Source organism: Triturus cristatus, chromosome 2_2 (genome assembly GCF_964204655.1).
Source record: "Triturus cristatus chromosome 2_2, aTriCri1.1, whole genome shotgun sequence".
NCBI lineage: Eukaryota > Metazoa > Chordata > Amphibia > Caudata > Salamandridae > Triturus > Triturus cristatus.
In genome coordinates, this window is record NC_140582.1 from 873874650 (window position 1) to 873890039 (window position 15390).

Genomic DNA, 15390 nt, shown 5'->3' on the forward strand with positions numbered 1-15390 from the left:
AGGAGAGGGATGTCCAAGGTGGGTGGGGTCCCGCAGAGATGTCCCTGTTCTCGCTAGGAGACCGTGAAGTGGTCCCTCCAACCCAGCTGCCTGAGAACACTAAGAAGTACAGGCAGTGGGTGACCATAAATGGCCATAGAGTGGAAGCTCTTAGGGATACAGGAGCCAGTGTGACAGCTGTCAAGTGTCACCTGGTGTCTCAGGAGCAGGTGGTCCCCAATGCATTCTATCCCGTTGTTGCCGCTGACAACACAGAGAGACACTGCAAGGTGGCTCAGGTTCCCTTTGAGTGGGGGGGGGTCTCTGGTACTCTTCAGGTAGCTGTGAGGCCCGCCATGCCTGTAGACTGTTTGTTAGGGAACGATTTGGAGAGCTCACCTTGGGCTAAGGTGGAGCGGAGTGCTCACCAGGAGATGTTGGGTATGCCGGATTAGGCGTGTGTCACCACACGGTCCATGGCAGCCAGTAGAGGTACTCAAGAGGTCCTGGAGCCTGAGAGGGAGGCCCAGGAACCGGCCTCAGAGAGAAGGAGCAAGGGGCGCGGGAAGCCGGCCCCTGAAGTTCCCACGGTCCAGGAGGAAGCAGACCTTGAGGGGGATGCCCTGGAGCCTACAGGGGAGCAGATAGCTGAACTGGGAGACCTGCCGGAGCTGACCCATTGGCAGCAGAAAGGGGGTCCCACCAGGGAGGACTTTTGCAAGGCACAGAAGGAGTGCCCTTCTCTCGTGGGTATGCGGCAGCAGGCTGCAGACCAGGCCGCAGGTGATCAGTCAGGATCGCATTTCGTTTACTGGGAGAACGACCTCCTATATACAGAGCCTAAGGTTGCTGAGCCTGGGTCAGCCCGTGCGCTGGTGGTACCCCAGGACTTCAGAGCCTTCCTACTGGGGCTGGCTCACGATGTGCCATTGGCAGGGCATTTGGGGCAGGACAAGACCTTTGAAAGGCTTGTCACCCAATTTTATTGGCCTCAAATGCGCAGGAGTTCAGATACTCACTGCAGGACATGCCAGACTTGCCAGGCAAGTGGAAAGAGTGGAAGGAAGCAGAAGGCTCCACTCCAGCCATTCCCTGTGGTCGGTACCCCATTCCAGCGAGTGGGGATTGACATTGTAGGGCCCCTGGACCCCAGGACAGCGATGGGCAATAGGTTCATCCTGGTCCTGGTGGACCATGCCACCCGGTACCCGGAAGCCATTCCTCTAAGGACAGTGACGGCCCCCGTGGTGGGACGGGCACTGATGGGAATTTTCTCCCGAGTGGGATTCCCTCTAGAAGTGGTGTCTGACCGAGGTACCAATTTCATGTCCAAGTACATGAAATCTCTTTGGCAAGAGTGTGGTGTAACCTACAAGTTCACCACCCCTTACCACCCCCAAGGAAACGGGTTGGTTGAGAGATTCAACCGAACCCTCAAAGGCATGATAATGGGCCTAGAAGGAGCCATGAGGCGTAAGTGGGACGTCCTCTTACCATGCCTTCTCTTCGCTTACCGTGAGGTGCCACAGAAGTCTCTGGGGTTCAGTCCCTTTGAGCTTCTGTATGGTCAGAGGACCTCTAAGTCTGGTCAAAGAAGGCTGGGAGCAATCTCCCAGGAAGCCTCCCCAGAATGTATATAGTTACATGCTGGCCTTCAGGAATCAGACTAGGCGATTCAGGCAACTTGCTGAGGCAAATCTGGAAGCCAGCCAGGAGGAGATGAAGCGGTGGTACGACCAGAACGCCACTCTGGTAGAGCTTCAGCCTGGACAGAAAGTATGGGTCTTGGCCCCCGTGGAGCCGTGTGCGCTCCAGGATAAGTGGACCGGTCCCTTTGAGGTGGTGGAGCGCAAGAGTCCTGTTACCTACGTGGTGGACCTGAAGTCTCCTAGGAACCCCTTAAGGGTCCTACATGTCAACCGCCTCAAGCCCCACTTGGAGAGGTCCCAAGTGGGCATGCTCTTGGCAACAGATGCTGGAATGGAAGAGGAGACAGAACCTCTTCCTGACCTCCTGTCAGCCAAGGAGCAAGATGGGTCAGTGGATGGTGTCATCCTCTCTTCCACCCTGACCCCTGAGCAACAGAATGATTGTCGCCAGTTGCTGGGACAGTTTTCTGACCTGTTTTCCCTGGTCCCGGGTGTCACTGATTGGTGCGTCCATGATGTGGACACTGGGGATAGTCCACCTGTGCGGCACAAGGCCTACAGGGTGACTGACAGGGTGAGGACATGCATCAAGGAGGAGGTCTCCAAGATGTTTGCACTCGGGGTAATTGAGTCTTCTAGCAGTCCTTGGGCCAGCCCCGTGGTCTTGGTCCCAAAGGCTGCAGCGCCGGGAGCCACACCCGAACTCCGGTTCTGCGTGGACTACAGAGGACTCAATTCGGTCACTAGGACCGACGCACACCCCATCCCCAGAGCTGATGAGCTCATCGATCGGCTAGGGGCTGCCAACTACCTCAGCACGTTTGATTTAACGTCTGGGTATTGGCAGATCGCCTTGACCGAGGGGGCCAAAGAGAGGTCAGCATTTTCCACCCCAGATGGGCACTACCAGTTCCGGGTTATGCCATTTGGGATGAAGAATGCCCCTGCCACCTTCCAGAGATTGGTCAACCAGGTGTTGGCTGGGCTGGATTCGTTCAGTGCAGCCTACCTGGATGACATCGCCGTGTTCAGCTCCACTTGGGAGGAACACTTGCGTCACCTCTGGGAAGTGTTGATGGCGCTGCGCAAGGCAGGCCTCACGATCAAGGCGAGTAAGTGCCAGATCGGGCAGGGTTCCGTGGTGTACTTGGGACACCAAGTTGGGAGTGGCCAGGTGGCACCCCTTCAGCCCAAGATAGAAACCATCCTGAATTGGGAGGCGCCCAAAACCCAGACGGAGGTGAGAGCCTTCCTAGGTCTCACCGGGTACTACAGGAGGTTTGTCAAGGGGTATGGCAACATGGTTGCCCCCTTGACAGCGCTGACTTCGAAGAAGCAGCCCAGGAAAGTGATCTGGACTGACACCTGTCAGAAAGCTTTTGAGGCCTTGAAAACTGCTATGTGCACGGCGCCCGTGCTCTTGGCTCCCAACTTCTCCAAAGAGTTTATCGTTCAGACAGACGCTTCAGAGCATGGTGTGGGGGCTGTTCTTTCACAGATTAATGAGGAGGGCCTAGATCAACCCGTAGCCTTTCTTAGCAGGAGGTTACTTCCACGGGAACAAAGGTGGAGTGCTATTGAGCGTGAGGCATTTGCTGTGGTCTGGGCGCTGAAGAAGCTAAGACCCTACTTGTTTGGGTCTCACTTCCGGGTTCAGACGGACCACAGGCCCCTCAGATGGTTGATGCATATGAGGGGTGAGAATCCAAAGCTGTTGAGGTGGTCCATTTCCCTATAGGGTATGGATTTCACGGTGGAACATCGCCCTGGTACAGATCACGCCAATGCTGACGGTCTGTCCAGATTTTTCCGCCTTAGTGATGAGGAACTCCCTGGGGTAGGGTAGTTCTCCCCACTTTTCAGCTGGAGGGGACACGTGTTAGACCTGGCACCTTGGCGTGAGTCTCCCTCCCTCTTTTTGTCACTGTGCCTCATGTGTTTTTATGGTGTTGGCCGCTCAGCGCGCTGTGCCACTGCCAACCAGTGTCGCGGTGCGAGTGCTCCCTATATAAATTGTATATGTTGGTTGGATTCCATGATTGGATTGTTTGATTTACTATCAGACCCCAGTAAAATGCGCCAGGGGCGCCAGGGCATGTAAATACGAACACCGCTGGTGGGCTTGCAGCACGGGTTGTGCCACCCACAGAAGCGACCGGTAAAATACGTCTAAGGTCTGCCATCGCTGAACCTGCGTGCAGTCTGGTACTGACACGCTGACCGACAAGTGCCCACACTTGCCAGTCCCTAAAACCTTCCTTAGCTGCATGTTAGTCACCCCTCTGGTAGGCCCACGGGCAGGGTGCGTTGTAAGCCTAAGGTAGGACAAGCCCGGATGCGTGGCATGTCCTAGTAGTGAATTACCGCCATCTTGTTGTTCACTACTGCAAGGCTACCCTGTTCTCATAGGCCAGTATGGGCGGCCTGGATTATTACACCCTATGATCCTAACCGACCCAGGGAACATGGTAGAAGATCGAGTTTAGTATGCCTGAACTCGGAATAATAAGGTACATCTTTTCGCAAGGTTTATTTTAATATTCCGGGTTTGCAAATGCCGCTTTTAGAAAGTCGGCCTTTGCTTGCCTAAACATTTCAGCCGCCTCTGCGTGATGTGTATCTGATGTCTGGCTGGTGTGAGTGACAGGGCTGGGGGAACCCAGATGGGCAGGGCTAGGTAGCCTGGTATGAATAGGACGATCGACAGGTAGATGGGTGGGGGGAGTGCTCCTAGGTTCTGAATAGGACAGTGCTCCGCTACCTCGATGCCGGCTCCACCCCCTGTGGAGCGTCTAATGACTCTGCCCTGCACTCTGAAAGAAGAAGCCTGCATCACGTAAACAAAGTGCTCAGAAACCGGACTGAACTAGGCAAGGGCCCCCCTGGCCTGGGAGAACAAAAGATTTGTGGTATAAATGGAGGAGCCCTGCTCCTAAGAAACTAGATCCGCTTTTGACCAAGAAGAATCTCTGCCTGAGGAGGAGGCACCGGGAAAGCTGTAGGAGGAAGACTGTCCCTATCCTGGGGGATTGGCCTGCAGTGGTGACCTTGCTGCCAAAGGAGAGAAGAGAAACTGTTGCTGAAAACTTTACTTTACTTTTACTTTCAAGACTTGTGCTTTTCCAAAACGATCTCCAAGGGCTTGGAACTGAGCTTGCCCCCTGAACTGAGCCCCAGGACCATTGGGCTCTACCTGATCTTCACTCGCCTGCTGCTGGACTGTGGTGTCCTTTCCCTCGCCGGAGCTGTGACCCTCGTGCCCAGTCCCTCCCTGAGCCGTGACCAGGACTGCTTAGCCGCCCCCGCCTTGGGAAGAGCCTCGCTCGATCGGAGCCGCTCCCCCTATGCTGTGCTGGGCTGCCCCGTCACCTCGCTCGTGGAGGCTCGCTGTGCACCTTCACCCTCCCGCCGGAATCGGCGTTTGTGAGCATCTCCAAGCCTCGGACGGCCCGGACGCATCTGCGTGCCCGGCTGCCCCGCTTTGTTCACCCGCCACCTACAACACCCCGCTCTTGTCGTGAGCCTGAGGATCAGACACCCTCGTGAAGTGTGGGAGCCCCGGACGCCGCCTCGCTCTTCTGTCGAAGAGCCGCTGAAATCCCGCACCCGCCTTTGCGTCAAGAAACAAGGTACTGTACTTACGAACTCGACCGCGAGCTCGCATCGGATCCAGGGTCCGCAACGTTCTTATTTCCCTGTCATCTGCTGTGTGCTTCCGGGGCGCTGCCTCAGCACAAAGTACGCTGAGGCCTACAGTTACCTTGTGCCCGCCTAAAGAACTTTACGTAAAACAAAGAGAACTTTACCGTATTTCCAAGAATTGTGGCCCCATCAGTTCAACGTTACTGGGCCTTGTATTTGAATCTGCTGAATCTACATAAAAGCTTATTTTTATATACTTCCTGATTGGTGTCCGTTTGTGGTGCATGAAAGGGGTTTACTGTATGTGTAATTGCATCTGCTTAACCGTGTACGCCTGAGACTTAGCCTAGACTGCTCGCGCCACGCACCTAGAGGGTGAGCAGGGGTTATTCTGGGGAGTCATCCTTCGCCCTGACAAGAAGTAAGGGGTCCCTGCTTGTTGTGGGTTCACACCTGCGTCAACCAGAGCCCCCTCATTTCTAACAAAACCTGTAAAAAATCTACATCTATACTCTCAAAAACATAAAAAATAATACAAAAAGGCACTGAAAAAAAGCAAAAACTATCCTAAATCGCGAATAAAGATCCCCTCCATAGAATCATGATACTAAAAAAAGAGGGATGGAAAAGGGGACTTGTTATGTTGAATGGACACAAGTAAAAAAGTATGTCTTTGGATGGAAAAAGACCAAATTTGTGGGTTGTAGGAAATGTATTGGCTATGGCAAAAAACATTCTTTGTTGTGTTCTTTCCCCAGTTATAGTGTTTGTATCCTTAGTTTTGCTTTACGAAAAACTGATTGTAAATTTCCTTTGAACTATTTCTTGCCAGTGTTCACATACAATTATATGTGTACAAAAAGTCCTGCACACTTAAGAATAACCCTTTTGTAGGAAGCTGGCTCTGTATATACTATATCAAAGTAAGGTATAGTGTGTACAGACTCCAGGAGATTCCCAAAGGTAGGCAGAGGGCAAAGTAGATAATAAGTAGATAATATCTTACTCTCTATTTGTGGTAGTGTAGGCGAGCAGTAAGGCTTTATCAGAGGGTAATGCTAAGCACTAATTGTACATTCAGGCAAGAAATGATGTCGCACTCTCAAAGACTGAACTCAGACCAATTGGTCTGTATAAAAAGTATTATTTTCGTAATATCCTATTTTATTGAACCAAGCCAGGCCTTGTGCAGGTAAGTATCATAACACTTTACAGGAGTACAGCATTACAAATATGCATTTGATGTTTACTTTGCTTTAGTGACAGGTTTTAAACTTTGGCAATAAAAACAGTTTAATTTACTCTACAGTTTCTTTTCTTACTCAACGAGATATCCCTAGATACCACTCTGGTACCTTTCCTAAGAGGAGGAAAAGAAGTTACTTTGTTTTTGTTATAAAGTGTACAGTTTTGTAAGGTTGCTCATGAGACCCTCTAAGCCCTGGAAAAACAAAAGTGAGTGTACGGTCTGGGAGTAAGATTCGGTCAAGTGGGCACTCAGTTTGCAGCACAAGCGGTTCAGAGGTGGCCGGGTGGCGGGTGCAGAGACTGCGGGTTAGCTAAGGCGCTAAGCACGGTCATTGGTTTGGCGACTGCTAAAGGACAGGTCTCCTGGTTGCTAGAACAAAAAGCTCTTGGGGTCAAGGTTAGCACTGAAGGGCCCAATGGCCAGCATAATTACTACTCCACCAGCGGCACCATGGCGGTCTGGTGTAGGATGCGGACGCCGGGTGTCCCAGTTTTTCTTAGTGCAGATCGTCGGTCTTGATCCAGGCAGCCGAGTCGGTCGGGGATTTCAGAGAAGTGGTCAGCGACAGCGACCGGGGTGGCGAATGAGGTATTGGCAACCTTGTGACTGCAAAGGCTCACAGACGGAGTTAATCGGGTGGTCGTGGTTGGACTCTTTGGACCCCTTTGATCAGAGAGTCGGCCAGGGAGTCACCTTCAGTCGCAGGTGGAGGGGCCTCCCAGATAAGAGCTGCAGGTTTTGAATAAGAAGTGTGTGGGTGTTCAGGGGTTGCGGCACCTCAGGCTAGGACTGCCAGGGGGACAACCTTAGGGTGATTGACCACTCGGATTTCAGCTCAGGGCGCTGGGTGCTGAGTGGTGGGGGACTCACAGAGTCATCCAGAATTAGAGCCGGTTGGTTTTTGAGCAAGTCCGATGCTCCTGGGAGACAGAGTCTTTGGTTGGTGAAGGCAGGGCAGGTCCTCCGGGTTCTTGGGGGCTGCTGGCTGCAGGACACACCAGGATTTCACTGTAGTTGGTCAAGATCGGGACAGGCCAGTAGGACTGATGCCAAGTCAGTTGGTGTCCTCTTCTTCTACAGCACGGCTCTTCAGTCCTTCTTCTTCTTGTCTTGTCCTGTCTGAGGAGACAAGATTCAGGGTTGCCCCTAAATACTAAATGTAGGGGCCTTGCAGGTAGGTACCAGTTGGGACCACTGGGTCCCTCTCTTGGGGTGGTTACGCCCTCTATTATGCCATCCTCCAGTGGGAGGGGCATAAGCCTCACTCTGGTTGGCTGGGTCCCCCATCTCCCAGATGGTGGGGACTGAGAGTTATGCTTTACCTCGCCTCCCCCTCCTGAGGAGTGGTGTTGGCATAGGTGGGCACACCACTCTTCCTAACTTGGCCTTCCCACCAAATCTCCCACCAAAATTCGGGGTCAGTTGCTGGGAGCAACAAATGGCTGGAGTAACTCACAAAGGCGGAAAGCCTTTGAAGCTTCCGCTTCGTGGACCCAGCTCATTCTAGGGAGGAGGCTTGGCACCTCGTCCCAGGATGTGCTTTGTATCAGGACCCCACGAGTGGTCAGTTCTGGACCCAGGAGTCTAGAAACACGTCTGATGGTGGCAGTGGTCTTTTTTCAGGGGACATCTCTAAGATGCCCTCTGAGTGCCCTTTTCATTAAATTCCACACTGGCATCAGTGTGGGTTTAATGTGCTGAAAAGTTTGATATCAAACTTCCCAGTTTTCAGTAAAGCGGTTATGGTGCTGTGGAATTTCTAATGGCAATCTCCCATACCATATACTCTTTATGGCATTACTGCACTTACAATGTCTAAGAATTGACGTAGACACTGTAATGGTACAGGGCTTGTGCACCTGTACCCTCACCACTGGTGTAGTTCACCCAGCTAGAGGGGTGGCTTACCTATGACAGGGCAGTGGATTGTAGGCTTGGCACACAGAGATGGGTGCCATGTCGACTCTTCACTTTGTTCTGTACCGAAACACACAGCCTTCAATGGCAGTATGTGTCTGTGAAGGAACAGGGCCTTTATGGGTGACATAACAAGTGCTGCAGCGCTTGGAGGTCTTCCCTGGTCACAGTGCCCTTGGTACCTAGGGTAACTCATACAAGGAGCGTACATGTGGCCAGGTTGAAAGGAACCCAGGGCATACTCAGTCAAAGTACATCAACATTAGGTGAAAAATGGGGGGCAACCATCCAAAAAAGGGCACTTTCCTACACTTTTTGATCAGGCCCATATTCTATAAGTGACATTGCTCAATGCCAAAATGTGTTGTATGTAAATAATAAGTAGGTCTCCTTTTAAGACTTTATATAATTATGACCAAGATCCACGTACAACTGTTTTAATATTGAAGCAGGAAACGTTCCAGAAACTATACAAAGGTGGTGAGCACCTCAGTAGCTCTGGAGAGAGAGAGAGAGATAGCTTTGACGTTTTTACATAGTTACTACATCTACATAAAAATATTCTGTTGCTCAGTGAAGAACTTAAGATTTTCATTGGTCCATTTTGTGTTGCTTTTTCATTGTTGTCATTAGATGATTCCTCCAGTTCCTCTAATAAAAACTGAAGTATTCTACAGCTCTTTGGACATGCTGGCACCAGGGACAGTGTCATGTTTTTACTGACAGGGTCATCCAAGTACCATCAAAAGTCAGAGTGTTGTTATTCCTGACTAACTCTTATTTAAGGTGCTTAGTCTAAGGTGACTGTGTGCTTCTTACCCATTCTTTTCTCTCTCTCTTTGGAGAGATTTCAACAACAATTCAAGGCCAGTCTCAATAGAGGTGGTGTAAGGAAAGTCTACATACGATACAGTACAGTACAATTATCACAGCTGATGTTTGATGTGAATGTCCAGCCAGATTTGTGAGTGCGTGTCAACCATATGTCAAAATATTAATATATTTACAGGGTGAATTGGAATCAAATAATAAACAAAAAAAACACAGAATTGACAATCAAACTGTAATGGTGCACAATACACAGAGGAACCCTGGACACCTAGCTTATAAACATTATATTGTGTTTTGGGTCATCACAGCACATCCCAATGGTAGTGCTGGTACTAAAGCAAAGGACTGGTTCAAAGACTACTCACAAATATATACTAATCCTGATCACAGGTCTGTAAATGGAGCATCACAATCCTCCCCCAAAAAGAATTATATTTAATACATTAAAACAATGTAAAAGTGATAGTGTCACAGAGATAGAGTTACCCAATGTAACAAAATTATGCTAAGTGATGGTTTAGTGCTACCCTAGTGGCGTCTCACATATGTATTCCCACTTCTTCTAGCCCCTAATTTTAGGAGTCACTACATCGCTAGCACTACATTAGAAGGGACCATGTGGCAGGCAAGTTTTCTTAACCTTTATACCATGAATCATCACATTACAGCTCTTCTTGATTGCCCAAGGAATGGGTGACTCCTTCCAGTAACAACTGTTGGAGTCCCTCCTCTACCACTCTCTGTTCAGAGAAAAAGCGCAGATTTCAGAGACTCCAATCCGTAGTAAAAATCATGCCATTCAATCAATCAATCAATCAATCATTTGTAGAGCGCACTACATACCTGCGAGGGTCTCAAGGCGCTGGGAGGGGGATGCGCTACTGGTCTAACAGCCAGGTCTTGAGTAGCCTCCTGAAGTTCAGCAGGTCTTGGGTCTGTCGTAGGCTCAGTGGGAGGGTGTTCCAGGTCTTGGCGGCGAGGTGGGAGAAGGATTTCCCACCGGTGGTTGTTTTTCGGATGCGAGGGAAGGTGGCGAGTGCGAGGTCGGCGGAGCGGAGCTGGCGGTTGGGAATGTAGAAGGAACGTCGTCTGTTGAGGTAGGTTGGGCCGGTCTTGTGGAGTGCCTTGTGTGCGCGGATGAGAAGCTTGAAGGATATCCTCTGGTTGACGGGGAGTCAGTGCAGGTTTCTCAGGTGGGGGGTGATGTGGCTATGGCGAGGTACGTCGAGGATCAGTCGTGGAGATGCGTTTTGAATGCGTTGCAGTCGTTTGATGAGCTTGGTTGGGGCCCCCGCGTAGAGGGCGTTTCTGTAGTCGAGGGCCTGGGTGACTGTTCTTCCTGTATCTGTCGGGATCCACCTATAGATCTTGCGGAGGGTGTTGAAGCAGGAGGAGGAGACGGCATTGACTTGCTTGGTCATGGAGAGCGTTGAGTCGAGGATGATACCCAGGTTGCTTGCGTGGTCGGTGGGTGTCGGGGCTGCCCCCAGTGCCGTCGGCCACCAGGAGTCGTCCCAGGCTGAAGGGTTGGAGCCGAGGATGAGGACCTCCGTTTTGTCCGTGTTCAACTTCAGTCGGCTGATCTTCATCCAGTCGGCGACGGCCTTCATTCCTTCCTGGAGGTTGGAATTGACAGTGATGGGGTCCTTGGTGAGGGAGAGGATCAGTTGAGCGTCGTCAGCGTAGGAGATTATGTTGAGGTTGTGCTGTCGGGCGATGTATGCGAGCGGGGCCATGTAGATGTTGAACAGTGTCGGGCTGAGGAAAGATCCCTGGGGTACGCCGTAGATGATCTCGGAGGCTTTGGATCGGAATGGGGGGAGGCGGACGCTCTGGGTTCTGCTGGAGTGGAAGGAGGTGGCCCATTCCAGAGCCTTGTCTCGGATCTCTACGGCATAGAGGCGTGCGTGTAGTGTGCGGTGGCAGACAGTGTTGAAGGCGGCGGAGAGGTCCAGGAGGATGAGGGCCACGGTCTCACCATTGTCCAGCAGGGTCCTGATGTCATCGGAGGCGGCGATGAGGGCAGTCTCGGTGCTGTGGTTGCTGCGGAACCCTGACTGGGAAGGGTCCAGGATTCTGTTTTCTTCGAGGTATCGGGTTAGCTGTCTGTTGATGATCTTCTTGATGACCTTGGCTGGGAACGGAAGCAGAGAGATGGGCCGGAGGTTCTTGAGGTCTCTTGAGTCCGCCTTGGGTTTTTGAGTAGGGCGTTGATCTCGGCGTGTTTCCAGCTCTCTGAGGTGGTCGCGGTCTCGAGGGAGAGATTGATGACGTTGCGCAGATGGGGTGCAATGGAGCTTCTGGCTTTGTTTAAGATGTGGTGCGGGAATGGGTCTGACGGGGAGCCGGAGTGGATTGTGCTCCTGTTCTTGATGGTGTCATCAATGCTCACGTTGGCCCAGGCTAGCAGGGGGTCGCGGTCGATGGTGTGCGGAGAGTTAGTTGTGTTGATGTCTGTTGGGGCTGTCTGGGTGTTGAAGCTGTTGTGGATGTCTGCTATCTTGCGGTGGAAAAAAATGGCGAGGGAGTCTCACAGGGCTTGCAACGGCGGGATGTTGTTGATGTTGGAGCTGGGGTTGGAAAGTTCCTTCACGATGTTGAAGAGCTCCTTGCTATTGTGTGCGTTGTTGTCGAGGTGGTCTTTGAAGGACGTCCTCTTGGCAGTCCTGATGAGGTGATGGTGGCTGTGGATGGCGTCCTTGTGGGCTGCGTGGATGTCCGGAGTCTGCTCACTGTGCCATTTTTTCTCTAGTTTCCAGGAGGCTCGATTGGAGGCTAGGAGTTCTGGGGTGAACCAGCAGGCCCTCTTGCTGGTGTCTCTGTAGGAGGGTTTCTTCAGCGGGGCGAGGGTGTTGGTGCAGTCGTCGATCCAGCGTCTGAGGCTGTGGGCAGCGTCGTCGGTGTTGGAGGGTTCAGTGGGTGGGCTGAGAGCGAGGTTTGCGTGTAGTTGGTCTTTGGTGATTTTGCTCCAGCAGCGGCGAGGGATCTGTTGGGTGCGGTGGTGAGCGGTGGGTTTCTGGTAGGTGAAGTGGATGCAGCGGTGGTCAGTCCAGAGGAGTTTGGTGGTGTGGCTGAAGGAGATGTGGGAGCTTGAGGAGAAGACTGGGTCGAGCGTGTGGCCGGCGGAGTGGGTAGGCGTTCTGATGAGTTGCCTCAGTCCGAGGTTGGCGAAGTTATCGGTCAGGGTGGTGGAGTTGCTGTCGTTGTTTTTCTCAAGGTGAAAGTTTAGGTCTCCAAGGAGGATGTAGTCTATGAAGGTCAGGGCGTGCATGCTGATGAAGTCAGTGATGGAGTCGCTGAACTGGGGTCAGGGACCGGTGGGTCTGTAGACAAGGGTGCCTCTGAGGGTGGAGTTGGGGTCTGTTTGGATCTGGAAATACATGTGTTTGGCGGTGCTGAGAGTGTCGTCGGTGCTGGTCGAGACCCTGATGCTGTTCTTGTGTATGATGGCGATTCCTCCTCCGACTCCGTTGGTGTGGTCTCTGCTGGTGATCTTGTAGCCATCTGGGATGGCAATGGCGATGTCGGGTGCGGAGGAGTTGTTCATCCAGGTCTCTGTCAGGAAGGTGACGTCCGGGGATGAAGTGTCGAGCAGGTCCCAGAGCTCGACGGCATGTTTGCGTGCGGAGCGTGTGTTCAGTAGGATGCATCGGAGGTGATTGTGGCCTTTCTTGGCGGGAGGTTCAGCGGCTCTGAGGCTGGTGTAGCTGCAGTTCCGGCAGGTTAAGGGACCCTGTGTGCATTTCGGGGCAGCTTTGAAGCAGATGTGGGTCGGTCCGGAGTTGAGAGCACGGAGTGTGCTGGCATCGTAGCAGCGGCGGTTGTCGTGGCGAGTGTGGTGGCCAGGGGTTCAGGGCGCGGATGGGCGCAGATGGGCTTGCCTTAGGTGCGCCTTTAAAGCGCCAGCGGCGCGGCCGCACAGTGGCTGCCATATATGGGAAGGTGTGAGGGAGGAGCAGCTAGGAGGCAGGGGCAGCGAATGGGCAGTGAGGGTGGCGGGGCTGCAGGGGATGCAGCGGTGGGAACGGAAGCAGCGAGGGCACCGAAGGCAACCGGGCACAAATCAGGTGGCAACGAGGGGGAACAGAAGGCAAAAGAGGGCACAGAATGAAGGGGCAACGAGGGGAACTAAAGAAAAACAGGCACAGAAAAGAATGCAGGCACCGGGGTGAGACAGACAACAGCGATCACAGACACCAGACGCCAGAAGACAGTAAGGGCAGTACAGGGAAAGACAGCGACAGTGATACAAACCTAAGGCCTACCACTGGCCACCAGGGATGAGGCGCAGATGGTAGCCTGCGGGTGGAGGAGGTCCTCAACTTCTTCAGCAGCGGCAACTGAGGCAGGGTCAGGACACACAGGCGGAGCTGTGTGGTGGGGGAGCGACCTACCTAACAAGGTCAAGTGTCGCTCTCCTCACCGCGCAGTGGCCGTCATATATGGGGAGGTGAGAGGGAGGAGCAGCTGGGATGCGGGAGGCAGGGGCAGCGAATGGTCAGTGAGGGGGCGGGGCTGCAGGGGACGCAGCAGCAGGAACGGGAGCGGCGAGGGCACCGAAGGCAACCGGGCACAAATCAGGGCTCAACGAGGGGTAACAGAAGGCAAAGAGGGCCCAAAATGAAGGGGCAACGAGGGGAACAAAAGAAAAACGGGCACAGAAAAGAATGCAGGCACAGGGGGGAGACAGACAACAGAAGTCACAGACACCAGAAGACAGCAAGGGCAGTACAGGGAAAGACAGCGACAGTGATACAAACCTAAGGCCTACCACTGGCCACCAGGGATGAGGCACAGGTGGTAGCCTGCGGGTGGAGGAGGGCCTTAACTTCAGCAGCGGCAGCTGGGGCAGGGTCAGGACACACATGCAGAGCTGTGTGGTGGGGGAGCGACCTACCTAACAAGGTCAAGGGTCGCATTAACCTCTATGGAGGTGGCTTTCCCTTAGTTGAATCATCCAATGCAGGTAATAAACAGTACCACTTACTAGGCTGCTGTTGCTCAGGTGGTGGTATTTCTGGGGCCTCCCAAGCATTCTGTGGATCAAAACTGATCCACCCTACTTAAGTCTTAAAGTTAGGATTTTTCTCAGTTTAGGAGTAGTAAAGTTAGGACTCCTAACTTTAGGACTCCTAAATGCCTTCTGTGAATACCGAAAGTCTTAAAGTTAGGACTTTTCTCAGTTTAGGAGTAGTAAAGTTAGGACTCCTAACTTCTGTGAATACCGAAATGAGTAAGTGCCTTCTGCTAATACCAAAATGAGTAAGTGCCTACTGTGAATACCAAAATGGTAGTAAGTTTAGGATTTTGTCTTAAGTTAGTTCTGTGAATCAGGCCCCCAATTACTAGGATCAATCAAAAGTTGTAAAGTGCAGCTCATCACCCGTGAGGGTATCCAGGTGGTGGGTTGCTGGTCTCAGTCAAAAAGACAGGTCTTGAGTCTCTTCCTGAAATTCATAAGCAAGGGTGATGTCCAGAGGTAGAGAGGGAGGGCATTCCAGGACTTGGTGACTAGGTGGGAGCAGCCTCTGCTGTGGCTACAGCGGATGCTTGGTGCTTGTATGAGAGCAAGTGAGGCAGAGCAAAGTTTCCTGTATGCAGGCTGTGGTTCATATATTCTGGTCCTTGGTTGTGGAGGGCTTTGAAGGCATGTATCTTTGTCTTGAATTGCCATCTTTTCTGGATGGGGAGCCAGTGGAGTTTACTCAGGTGTGGTGTGTAATATGGGTCCACTTTGACAGGTTGTGGATCAGTCAGGCCACTGTATTGCCTGGAGCCTTCTCATCAGTTTGGTGGTGGTTCCAGCGTACAGTGCATTATCCTAGTTCAGCTGGATGGTAATTAAGGCTGGCGTCACTGGTTTTCTCCCGCTGTTGTGGAGCCATTTGAAGATTCTCTGCAGTATGTGGAGAGCATGGAAGCAGGCAGAGGGGATTGCATTGATCTGTCATTTTATGGTGAGTTTGCTGTCCAGGGAGAGCACATTCCCGAGCGATGGTGAACCCAGCATGCACCGCTGCTAGTGGACTTCTCCGCCTCCCGTCGCTCTATGCAATGCTGCTGTCCTGCTTCCACTTCCACTTCCATATCTGCGCTGCTGCCCGGGAGCAAGACGCCGAAGGA

The 15390-nt window shown here is 52.4% G+C and overlaps 1 protein-coding gene across 3 annotated transcripts in view; it reads left to right on the top strand.

Annotated features, from left to right (window-relative positions):
* The window catches only part of ARAP2 (ArfGAP with RhoGAP domain, ankyrin repeat and PH domain 2), a 1345662-nt gene that overhangs the window by 1206034 nt on the left and 124238 nt on the right, over positions 1–15390 (top strand). The gene's annotated exons all lie outside the window — the stretch shown is intronic.